The 13,787-nt window shown below is 37.5% G+C and overlaps 1 non-coding gene across 1 annotated transcript; it reads left to right on the forward strand.

The window, feature by feature from the left end:
• The first annotated feature begins 6,050 nt into the window (after nt 1-6,050).
• Nucleotides 6,051-6,157, forward strand: LOC140851339 (small nucleolar RNA R71). Its single transcript, XR_012134091.1, has one exon. It is a non-coding gene; the product is annotated as a small nucleolar RNA R71 (small nucleolar RNA).
• Nucleotides 6,158-13,787: the final 7,630 nt, after the last annotated feature.

Raw genomic sequence — 13,787 nt, forward strand, 5'->3', positions numbered from 1 at the left:
ACCAAATCAGTTGATTTTTGACCAATTTTGATCTGATTTGACTCGGGTTTGACCCAATTGAGTCTTCTTTCTTCATTCTTCAATTCCTGGGTCAATTTAACTCCGTTTTGCATAAAATTTGCGCTGTTGGAATCCTCTTTCCTTGTTCTTTCTATTGATGATCTCTTCTTCTGCAAAATATAATAACAAGTATCAATTTCTTAATAAAGTTAGATAATTTAGATATTAATTGATACTTTTTATGTCAATTTGTGACATAAATCACACCCTCCAACTTAATCATTGCTAGTCCCTTAGCAATGTACCAAAATAAGATCATATTCCAAAAAGATCCTTCCTTTGCAAATTAATTTAAGATCGAAATTCAAGAAGTTTTCTAGTATTACTAAGTAATGAGCTTCGAATTAGAATCAGTAGTCAGTCTACTTAGAAGCTTTCTTAGAGTACACTTAAAGTTTTATAGCACTTGTGTGAGTGATAACTAACTTAGTATTTCAGTATTAACTTGTACAGGCCAATTGTATCATTTTTCATAACTTAGTTCGATTAATTTTTTATACACCCCAGATTAAACAAAGAACTAAGGTAGCTTTCACACTGTTTTTTTTTTTTTTTTTGCTGAGCATCCTGGCCTTCCCACCACCGTTTGACGCGAATCTCAACACTTGACTTAGGTGAAGAGACCCGGTTACTAGGCTTAGGGCAATCCACATTTACTCTGTGTTTTGCATTTTATTTCAGGCAGGTAGCTCTTTCCTTAAATTCAAATTTCTTCAATTGGGGTGTAGAGAAAATTATCTAATTTAAATAATACTCAAATTCTTAATTGGCCTTACAATTAACACCTACTTTACCTTGTTAGTGTGCATGTGCAATTGGAAGTGCTAATAGTCTTTAAATGACCTAAGCCACCAAGAGTCTAACCAGCTAATCTTCTCCGTGACTCACTACATTAGCAAATACTTTCTAACTTACTCTTATTTCTTTTATAGATTAATTTATTTCATATATATATATATATATATATTTATTATTATTATTATTATTTTTTTTTTACATAATATATTAAATGCAAGAAATAACTCATAGTGGAAGGAAAAGGAAATGATAACACCTGATTTTGTTCAAGCTCTCCCCTCAACTTGACCGACATTGTCCCCAATGGAGTTTATCTAATTTATTTGTCCTAAGCAAACTGAAAACAAAGAAAGCATTAGAAATTAAATAAGCTGGGTTGCCTCCCAGAAGCGCTAAGTTTTATGTCTTCAGCCAGACCAAACCTCGAAGCAACTTAATCAGAATAAGTTGGTTCATAAAGAACCATGGCATCTTCAACAGTCTTGACAGGTAATTCCAAGAATGGTTTTAATCGTTGACCATTAACTTTAAAGATAACACCATTACTTGGGTTTTCAATCTCAACAGCCCCGTGTGAAAAAACTTCCTTTACTAAAAATGGTCCTGTCCATCTAGACCTAAGCTTTCCTGGAAACAGATGTAATCTAGAGTTATATAAGAGCACCTTTTGTCCGATATTGAAAGTTTTTCTTATAATTGATTGATCATGAAATGCTTTGGTTCGTTCTTTGTATATCCTTGCATTTTCATAGGCTTCATTTCTAAGTTCTTCTAATTCATTCAATTGAAGCTTCCTATGGTTTCCAGCATCGTTCAAATTTGTATTTAGTTGTTTGATGGCCCACATGGCTTTGTGTTCTATCTCAATAGGCAAGTGACATGGTTTACCAAACACAATCCTATAAGGAGACATTCCTAGATTGGTCTTGAAAGCGGTTCGGTATGCCCAAAGTGCATCAATTAATTTTAAAGACCAATCCTTTCTATTGGCATTAACAGTTTTTTTCAGGATCTGTTTGATTTGTCGGTTTGACACTTCAACTTGCCCACTAGTTTGAGGATGATATGGTGTGGCCAATTTGTGGGTGACATTATACTTTTTCATCAATGTTGCAAAAGGTCAGTTACAAAAATGGGTTCCCCGATCACTAATGATTGCCCTAGGAATACCGAAACGGGAGAGAATATTTTCTTTAAGAAACTTAATGACCATTTTGCTATCGGGTGTTCTACATGCAATTGCTTCTATCCATTTTGAAACATAATCAACTGCTACTAGAATATATTCATTTCCAAAGGAATTTGGAAATGGTCCCATGAAATCGATCCCCCAAACATCAAAAACTTCAACTACCAAGATTGGGTTGAGTGGCATCATGTGTCGCTTGGTGATTCGGCCCATTTTCTGACATTGAGCATAATTTTTACAATATTCGTGAGCATCCTTAAACAAATTGGGCCAATAAAAACCACATTGGAGAACCTTAGCAGCAGTTTTCTTAGACGCGAAGTGACCCCCACATGCTTGATCATGACAAAAAGATAAAATATTCATGACTTCGTTATCTGGGATACACCTTCTAATAATTTGATCAGGATATTGTTTAAAAAGATAAGGATCATCCCAAATGAAATACTTCACTTGGGCAAAGAATTTATATTTATCCTGCTTAGTCTAATGAGAAGGTATCTTGCCTATGGCTAAATAATTTACAATATCAGCAAACCAAGGTTCAGTAGACAAAGACATGAGTTGCTCATCTGGGAAAGATTCATTGATGGGTGGTTCACTAGATGGTGCAACTGGAATTCAGGACAAATGATCTGCTACAACGTTCTCAGTGCCTTTCTTGTCCCTAATTTCTAGGTCAAATTCTTGAAGGAGCAAAATCCATCTGATTAAACGTGCCTTGGCATCCTTCTTTGCTAGGAGATGTCTAATGGCTGAGTGATCGGTGTAAACAATGGTGTGGGTCCCAACCAAATAAGATCTAAATTTCTCTAAAGCAAAGACAACGGCAAGGAACTCCTTCTCAGTTGTGGTGTAGTTAAGCTGCGCATCATTTAAGGTTTTACTTGCATAATATATCACTCTAGGCAGCTTATTTATTCGTTGACCTAAGATTGCGCCCACAACATGATCGGACGCATCACACATTAATTCAAATGGTTCAGACCAGACAGGAGGATGAATGATTGGAGCTGATACAAGTGCATTTTTTAGAAATTCAAAGGATTCCAAGTACTCATGAGTAAATTCAAATTTAGTATCCTTTGCCAAAATATTAGTCAGTGGACGTGCTACTTTGCTAAAGTTGGCAATAAACCTTCTATAGAATCCAGCATGACCTAAAAATGAACGTATTTCTTTCACAGATTTAGGTGGTGGAAGACTTGCAATTAGATCTATTTTGGCCTTGTCCACTTCAATCCCCTTTTTAGAAATGACATGGCCAAGAACTATTCCCTGTTTGACCATAAACTGACATTTTTCCCAGTTGAGAACTAGGTGCTTCTCCTTACATCATTCTAGAACTAATTGCAGGTGATTCAGACACTCGGAGAAGGTTAGACCAAAAACAGAAAAGTCATCCATAAAAATTTCTAGAAATCGTTCTATCATATCTGAAAATATGCTGATCATGCATCTCTGAAAGGTTGCCGGTGCATTACATAGTCCAAAGAGCATTCGTCTATAGGCAAAAGTACCAAATGGACAGGTGAATGTAGTCTTTTCTTGATCTTCAGCGGCTATGGGGATCTGGTTGTAACCGGAGTATCCATCAAGAAAACAGTAAAACTCTTGTCCGGCTAGTCTTTCCAACATTTGATCAATAAATGGCAAAGGAAAGTGATCTTTCCTTGTCGCAGCATTCAACTTTCTATAGTCTATACAGACCCTCCATCCCGTTTGGGTCCTAGTTGGGATAAGTTCGTTTGCATCATTTTGGACCACTGTTACCCCAGATTTCTTGGGTACTACTTGAACTGGGCTTACCCAAGAGCTATCAGAAATAGGATAAATTATTCCACTATCTAGGAGTTTCAGAATCTCCTTTTTAACTACATCCTTCATAATTGGATTAAGCCTTCTTTGGGCTTCTCTTGTTGGTTTAGCCTCTTCCTCTAAGTATATTCTATGTTGAACTATAGAAGGGCTTATTCCTTTGATATCTGCTATGGTCCAACCTATTGCCTCTTGATTTGCTTTTAGAACTGACAATAACTCCTCCTCTTGCTTGGGATCTAGGTCTGATGCAATAATTACAGGCAAAGTTTCTTTGGGTCCTAGATATGCATACTTGAGATGTTCTGGGAGGGGCTTCAGTTCTAAAATGGGTGCTTCCTCTATCGATGGTTTAGGTGATGAGTTCACCATCTCAATGATTGGTTCAGTAGGAAGTGTCGATTCCTGATTAATCTGATTTTTTTTAAGTATTTCATTGACATCCTCAGACTCATGGATTAACCAGGGGTTAGACTCTAGGTCGACTTCATCATCACTAATGTCAATGGATTCATAAATACCATCTTGGACTATATTGACATCAGCATGAGAAGAGGATTCCTGTTCTAAGTTAAAAACATTAAGCTCAATGGTCATATTCCCAAAGGATAACTTCATTAGACCATTTCGACAATTGATTTCAGCATTGGCCGTAGCTAAGAATGGTCTTCCTAAAATGACAGGTATATGTCCTTTAGGATTCGCAACTGGCTCAGTCTCTAAAACAATAAAATCTATAGGAAAAATAAAATTTTCAACCTTTATCAGAACATCCTCGACCATTCCCTTAGGGATCCTGAGAGATCTATCGGCTAACTGTAATGTGATCCCAGTAGGTTGAAGTTTTTCTAATCCTAGTTGTTCATACACCGAATATGGAAGGATATTCACACTAGCTCCTAGATCTAGCAAGGCCTTTTTTATATTGGTTTCTCCAATAACACAAGAAATTGTTGGAGCTCCAGGGTCCTTATATTTAATTGGCACATGGCTAGATAGGTATGAACTGACACTTGCAGCCAAAAATACTTTCTTTGGTACATTAGTGGTCCTTTTCCTAGTGCAAAGATCTTTTAAAAATTTGGCATAAGTTGGAACCTGATGGATTATATCTAAAAGAGGAATATTAACTTGGACTTGTTTAAATACCTCTAAAATTTTGTCTAAATGTTCAGATTTATTGGATTTCAGTCTGTTTGGAAAAGGAGCTCTAGGACTTTTAAGTACTGGACTAGGTGAATTTTCAGTTTCTGGTGCTTGAGGTTGAAAGGTAGTAGTTTTAGAAGGTGACTCGGCAGATGAGTCATCTATATCATCAAGTGCAACTACCTTATTGTCTATTTGTTTTCCTGATCTTAAGGTATGAATGGCATTTATACCATTAACTTGGTTTCCTTGTTGGGGTCGTGGACCATTTTGGTTCCTAGGATTTGGCTCATGTTGGCTAGGTAACCTACCATGTTCTCGTTCACTAATGGTCGAAGCCAGCTGACTTACTTGCATTTCCAGACGGGCTATAGCTTGGGTGTTATTATTTATGAGTTGACCCGTAGTTTGCATAAAGCTGGTATGTGTTTTCATCATGGCTTCTAGGCTTTTCTCTAAAGAGGTAATTTTCTTGTCATTATCATGGAAGCCTGGCGGGTTGTTCATTACTGGGTTGGACCTTAGATTTTGCTGATTGAAATTTGGATTGCCTACATTAGGATTCTGGGACCATGAGAAATTCGGGTGATTCCTCCAACCTGGGTTATATGTGGATGCATAAGGATTGTTCAATGGTCCTTGATAGGTGGCATTCACCTGTGCACACTCATTCGAGTAGGAACATTCTTCTAAGACATGGTCTGGTGCATTGCACCCTTTACACATGGGTGCAGATATTTGATTTACATTGGCTGGTCTCTGTAATTCTAAGGCTTCCAATCTACGTGTTAAGGTTGCAATCTTGGCCTCTGATGCTAGGGTTGGTTGAATTTGATGCATTCCTCCTCTTGAAGGTGTAGCTTTATCAGGTTCCCTAGTTGTTTCCCACTGTAAATTTTTCTCGGCTAGGTCTTCTAAGAATTGCCAAGCTTCAGTAGTTTCTTTGTCCATAAATTGGCCTTGGCACATGGACTCTAGCATGGTTCTTGAGTTTGAATCTAACCCCTCATAGATGATCTGGCATAGTCTCCAAGTTTCTATTCCATGGTGTGGGCATTGGGTCAAAAGATTCTTGAAACGATCAAAGTACTTCCAAAATGATTCACCAGCTAGTTGGTAAAATTGATTTATTTCATTCCTAATCCTAGCTGTTTTATGATGGGGGAAATATTTTTTTAAAAATGTTCTCACAAAGCCCTCCCAGGTAGTGACAGAATAGTTTGGCAGACTATAAAGCCACTTCTTAGCATTGTCCTTAAGGGCAAAGTTGATTAATCTAAGTTTGACCTCATCCTCTGTTAATTGCAGTTTCATGGTTGCACATACCTCCTCAAATTCTCTAATAAATATATAAGCATCCTCTAATCCTGTGAATTTTGGAAGCATATTTATGATTTGAGGTTTGATTTCAAAATTGTTAGCTGTGGGTTGTGGCAACCTGATACAAGATGGTTGGATGGAGCCAACTGGATAACATAAATCCTTAAGGGTCATGGGTTGGATTGGTTCAGCCATTGGAACAACAGGAATTGACTCAATTCTAACTAGACGACCCGACACTCTTCTCCACACACGAAGTGTACGGTTCTCGATGTTTATACAATTTTTTTTTTTTTAATAAAATTTTTATGTATAAGGAAAAGAAAGAAAAGAGAAAAAGTTCTAAAGAGAAGATCCTAAGGAGTCCTAAATCTAAAGAAAAGTAACCAAATTAATTTAAATTTTAAATTTTTTTTTTTTCAAACAAGTGAATCAATAAATTAAACTCAATCTATCCTAGGGTTAACCTAAATCTAGACAGCTCCTAACTGTTCCAAGATGACCCTTCAAACCTTCCAAGTGGAGATTGATCAACTAGTTAGCCAGGTAAGTATAAGAGGTGGGAGGTTCACTCATCGTTGCCTTTCTAGACACCAAACGAGTTGGCCAGGCCAGCAACTGAACCAATTTAACAAACCACCCTCAGGGACTTGCCTAGACACCAACTAATCAAACAACTCAAACTTGGTAGAACTCTTAGGGTTCCTTGTCCTATTGAGCTCGAATTCCTTAAGGTTGACGTCTAATTGATTTTAAGATTAAAAGTCTAGGTAATGCAATATGATGGAGATGGTTTTTGGGCTAAGGAAGGGTAATGAAATCCCCACCTTATCTTGTTAATGGGTTGATGCCCTTAGATTAATTATGAAAATGCAAATACAAATAAACAAGATGACCAAGAATGTAAAAGATTTTAATTTAGAATTTTTTTTTTTATTTTGATATTTTACTTCACGATTATGAAATGTCTTTTGTTTTGTTTTATATATATTTTTTTTTTGTGATTAAGTAAATTCAAATGATTAGGTCTAAAAGCAAAAGTAATTAACTAAAAATAATAAAAGAGAAATTAGAAGCGTACCTGAGTTTTCCAGCAATCACCAACTAAATATAGAAACCTAAAGAAAAAAAAAAGAGTTATAACGCACGAAGAACAAATATTTGAAAATACTTTAAAATGCCAAATCCCCGGCAACGGCGCCAAAAACTTGATGTGCAAATCTTAAAATTTGTAAATAAAACCGCAAGCGCACGGTGTGCAGAGTAGCACGACCAGCGAGTACGGGTCGATCCCACAGAGACTTGGTTTTAAAAATGATTTTCAAATCTATGCTCAAGCGAGCTTTAACAAAAATCGAAAGTCGAAAGTTGTTTGCTAAAGACAATAAGACTAAGGATCTAGGGTTTTTGAATCCACTAGATCTAGATTAGGGAATTCTACCTAGAATTTTTCTTATTGATCCTAACGACTACTCCTCTTATCTTTCCCAAGCATAGATTATGAAGGGACTAAGGCCCAACGATAACCCATCAAGATTCTTTACAGGGGAGTAGTAACTAGGATCCCTTAGGGTTTTCTCCTCCTATGCACTGAATCAAGCATGAACTATGAAGGGACTCTAACCCAACTGTAGTTCATCAAAAATTCTTGGCAAAAGAGGAAGAAAAAGAAACCCTAAGAAAAAGAAAGAACCCTATGTAAAATCCCTACTCATGATCTAGCTTCATCGCAAACCCTAGAAGGGATGCTTAGCTAGACATGATCTAAATCTACTTGCAAAATTTAAATACAGAAAAATAAACTACCCTAATTTCATAAATTAAACTATCCTAATTGCATAAATTTAAACTGCATAATTTAAACTAACCTAATTGCATAAAATTAAATTGCATAAATTAAACTATCCTAATTGCAAGAAAAATAAATTGCATAATGTAAAGAGATGAAATTGCATAAAAATAAGATTTTATATATAAAAAAAATTTATTACAAAAATCTCAAAGCTCGAGGCTTGAAAAGAGAGCTAAAAACCCCAATATCTAGGGTTACAAGCTTGATCGAAAGGAAGAATACATAAAACAAGGGCCTTTGGGGGCTTTTTATAGGCATTTGGGGGTTATAAAGTTTTCAAAACTTCCGATGTGGGACTAAGAGGTTTTAGGGGGTTTATGGTGCGCCGATGGGTCCATGGTCCATGCGCCTGTTGCTGTGGACCAGGCGGCTAACCAGATCACCAAATCAGTTGATTTTTGACCAATTTTGATCTAATTTGACTCGGGTTTGACCCAATTGAGTCTTCTTTCTTCATTCTTCAATTCCTGGGTCAATTTAACTCCGTTTTGCATAAAATTTGCGCTGTTGGAATCCTCTTTCCTTGTTCTTTCTATTGATGATCTCTTCTTCTGCAAAATATAATAACAAGTATCAATTTCTTAATAAAGTTAGATAATTTAGATATTAATTGATACTTTTTATGTCAATTTGTGACATAAATCACGGTTCGACTCCTATGTGCGCAGCATTGGACTTTTCAGGTGCGAGTTTGATCCCTGTATTTATGTTCAGTCTCTTGAGGATGGTTCTAGGTTGTTCCTACTCTTGTATGTGGATGACATGCTTATAGCATGCAAGAGTAGGAAGGTTGTGCAGGATCTGAAGGCATCCTTATCTCGGGAGTTTGAGATGAAGGATTTGGGCCCTGCAAGGAAGATCCTAGGCATGGAGATTTTCAGAGACCGAGCCTGGAGGGTGCTGCATCTATCTCAGGAGGGCTACATACAGAAGGTCTTAGAGAGGTTCGGGATGAAGGGAGCAAAGCCGACGGAGCTGCCACTTGCCGGTCACTTCAGACTCTCGAAGACCATGGCGCCACAGACTGAGGTGGAGGCTCAGGAGATAGAGAAGGTTCTTTATGCTTCAGGAGTTGGGAGCTTGATGTATGCGATGGTCTGTTGTAGGCCAGACATCGCTCATGCAGTGAGTCAGGTTAGCAGGTTCATGGCGCAGCCTGACAGGGAGCACTGGAGAGCTCTGAAGTGGATATTCAGATACCTGGCGGGTTCAGTTGGAGTTGGCATCTACTACGGACAGCGAGGAGGTGCAGTGGGATACTCTGACATGTCCAGGGAGGCTCAGGGGCTGATTGACGGTTATGTAGATGCAGACTTCGGTGGAGATGTGGATACCCGGAGGTCTACGACAGGCTTCATCTTTAGCCTGTATGGAGGTCCCATTTCTTGGAGATCGAGTCTGCAGCCTATCACGGCCCTATCCACTACAGAGGTGGAGTACATCGGGCTGACAGAAGCAGCTAAGGAGGCAATTTGGCTGAAGGGTTTGTTGACGGAGATGGGCCTTACTCAGGAGGCCATTAGAGTGCACTGTGACAGCTAGAGTGCACTTCTATTAGCACAGAACTCAGTCTATCATGCAAGGACAAAGTACATCGACATTCGGTATCATCGGATTAGGGAGCTTGTGGAGGATGGCGAGGTGGAGCTGGTAAAGGTACACACCAAGGAGAACCCAGCTGATGCACTTACGAAGGTACTTCCATGGGATAGCTTTCAGAGATGTGTTGAGCTGATTCGGCTGATGGACAGAGTGGAGCTGGTTGAGGCCTTGGGACACCAAGGTGGAGATTGTTATGATCCAGATGGTGTGCCCAAGGCCCAGGGGACCAAGGCTAAGGCCAAGGTCCATCATTCATGAGGGCTTCATGGAGACTCTAGGGCTAGTTGGGCCCTAGGTTGAAAGGCTGTGGGCCTTTCGGGTTCTTGAGGTCTAGATTATGTGGGCCTCAAGGGACCAACTTTTTATGGGCCAGATCTGGACCCAGGAGAGGTGAGATTAAGTTGAGTCATGGGTGTACATGGGCTTGGGTTAACCTAATCTCCCATAGAGTTGGTCAAGGGAGTTTTGGGTTTGGGTCACTTGACCCTGTGTTTATATATACATGTACTTGTATAGGTTTGATTAAGCCAAGAGAATAGATGACTCTTTCTCCCAAGTCTCTCTCTCTTCTTTTTCTCTCTCCAGCAATCTTTCATGCACCAGGAGCAAGAAACCCTAGGGTTTCTTGCCACCAGTCCATAAAAGGAAAGAAAGGAAGGGAGGCGCTAGCCCCTTCCCTCCTTGCAGCTGCCAGCCATTTCTTCTCTCCCCTCTCTTGCAGTTGCCCAAACACCAGGTCCAGGACCTGAAATTTCTTGAGAAGAGGTTGGTACAAGTCCCTCTCAGATCTGGAGTTGATCTGAGGTCGTTTGAGGCGCGGGTGAGATCTCCATCAACAGATCTATAAAAAGACTGCAGCAGGACAGATCTGCGAGGTCTGTCTCCATCTATCTTTTTTCCCATCTAGAATGCCCCGATTTGAGATCTATGAATTGGAGGACCTCGGTCCAGGTCTGATCTGGTTGGGTACCAGATCTTGAAATTTTTAGAGGTGGTTTCAAAGGCATTCTTCATCTGGAACGAAAGGCTGACGAAGAAGACAGCAATCAGGCTGATTTCGTCAAGGGCCTTAGATCATGTCCAGAAGTCTCCAGATCTATTCGTTGCTGGTTCCGCTGCACCAAAGGTCCGTGGGAGGAGTCGGGATCATGCTCCAACAATACTAGGTCCAATGAAGTGGGGACAAAAGATTATAATTGGTTTCGAGGCTTGAAAGGGGTGTTTAGTATAAGATGATAACTCTCTAGGCGGAGATAATGAGATCACCTCCCTGAGTTGCACCCTAATGATCCTATATGATGGTGATCTCGGATCATCCTGACTTATCAAATCATTGTCCAATCCAGTGATAAAAATTCTATCCTTAAGGATATGTACCCAACATCATCCTAGTGCGGTGATCATTGATCAAAATATATTGACCAAAATGCCTTTCATAACTCTAATGTCTTTTTGGCATTTAGCATAATTTTTTTGCATTTAGGACATGTGAATAAACAACAAAAGAAACTATTAAGTGTTCTGTAGATCAGATCCAAAGGTAAGGGCTACTAAAAGTAGGTCTATGACAAAATGATATAGCCACTATAAGCATCAGCATATTTGCTTATATTCGTAATTCTTGAGAATTGAGAATATACAAAATATTCTTTAAGATATATCAATGGTTTTTTGGTATTATAGATTAGCTAGTGATCTTAGACTTTCATAATATGCCAAATAACTTATTCGTTTCCTACCAAACACATTGATTTTAGATCATTGGGGATTAGATCATCCTAGGTGCATGGTGTTTGATAACCCAATTGAGATCTGCAAGGTGTTTTTAGATCATCGATGATCCTTTCCTAGGTAATCTAATCCCAATATTTTAACATCACCACATTTGGTATGTTATATTCTTGTGATTCAAAATTCTAGTGAGTAATAAAATCTAGATGGTTGAATACAACCTCCCGATCTTTTCATAAAAAATAAAAAAGATTTCAGATATCCATGAGATATCCATTTGGTATCCGATAGGAATCTAAAGTCATTGATTGTATAATACTAAAGCTATCCCTTATATATTCAATCAAAATATATTTATTAATCCTATAAAAATATATAAATTATTATTATAAATTTGATATTTTTATTTACACTTAGAATATATTATTTATTAATGCTAACTTATTTTGATTATGAAAATAAGGTACATAGATGTAATATATTAAATAATTTCATTATATAAATATAAAGTACCATAATATATTTATACTCTAATTTAAAATTACTATTGAATAATAATATGATAATAATATGATTAATAATATATTATAATATAATACATCATAATATAATACAGATTTTCAAGCAGAATCACCCCTCTAATATCTTTTGTATTACGTTAGGAATAGTCTTCCTTTGCTGAGTTCTGTAGCGTGAGGGAAGTCAGCAATTGCACACTTTACTTCAAACATAGACTACTAAACTATTGTAATTTTATTTCTACTCATGAAATGCCCATTGAGTTAGGTCTTCCCTAACTCATTTGCATCAAAAAAATGTAGTACATCATAAATATAATATATATAATATAAACATCATATCATATCATATATGCATATATATATATATATATATATATATATATATATATATATATATAATATTATTTTAATATATTAATGATATATATTTTTTGATGAAGTATATTGATGGTATATTGATATACCAACTTTTTTCATTGGAATGATGAATATTCTTACCTTCATATTTCAGCTCAAGATCACTAGTTTTGGATGATCCTATATTTCCAATCATCATGGGATTGGATGATAATTTAAGGAGTGGGGATGATTTAGGATCACTATCATGTAGAATTATTGTGATGCAATCCAACATGATGGTCTCATCATCTTTACCGATATCATCTTTGAACTTGAATTAATCACATAGCAAAAGCCCCATAGAATTAGGATATCGGTTATCTTAGATCATTATGGTGATCTCATCTAGATCATCAAATAGGATCTAAAAAAAATTAAATCAGAGAAGACTAGATTGTTTATTTTTTCCATGTTCCGGATGCCTTCAGCTAATTGTCCGGTGACCACATCATTCATCTCTCCACTAACTTTCGATGATAAACTTCATTGATCTTTAGACGTCCGACCATCTTTTCGTTAGATTGCAAAGGCATCTCTTGTGATCGATGTTATCCATTGAATAGTTTCTTGCTTGGACTTCCCAGGCCGGCAGCATCATATGCATAGGAAGTCCAAGCTTCCATCATGCAACCTTAATTGGACTCTCGCGAGACCAGTTTGTAACTTCACCATTTCTTTTTTTTTTTTTAAAAAAAAAATTGTAACATTACTTTGAGTAGTCGGACGTCTCAAGGAGACAAGTCACATCAAAGCGTCTGAGTGACAAAAGAAAGGACAAAATTCTCTCTCTGGCATATAAATGTATGATGTGTGCTATGCTCTCATGTGATCGTCGCCATTGTATCCTGGTGTTTAACTTACGCAGTGCCTACTCCTTTGTTTATATTAACTTTTGGTAAATGGACGATGGTTATATTACAAAAATGGGTTGAAGAGTCGGTAATGACATAATGTGATAAATAGGTCCCGTGAAGTGGAGACGAGGCAAAAGATTATAATTGGTTTCGAGGCATTAAGGAAAGTTAAAAGCAGAGGAGGCTGATTTGTTTATTTTTTCCATGGATGGCATGCCTTCACCTAATAAACTTCAATGAATTTTAAACATCCAAGACATCGGACATCTCTTATTCGAAGTATACAAGCATTTCTTATCGGTAAGTCCATTGAATGGTTCCATGCGTGGACTTCACAGGCCAACAGCATCAAAGATAGTCCAAGCTTTTTCACCAAAAAAAAGGATAGTCCAAGCTTCGAGAAGGGGTACGTGGCGAGCCAACAGGATCTCCCAAGACAATTTCCTCTCTGATGGCTTTATCAGAGAATTTTTATCCGCGCCCTCATGAAGGATATT

This window comes from Elaeis guineensis, chromosome 8, assembly GCF_000442705.2.
Source record: "Elaeis guineensis isolate ETL-2024a chromosome 8, EG11, whole genome shotgun sequence".
In the NCBI taxonomy this organism is placed as follows: Eukaryota; Viridiplantae; Streptophyta; class Magnoliopsida; order Arecales; family Arecaceae; genus Elaeis; species Elaeis guineensis.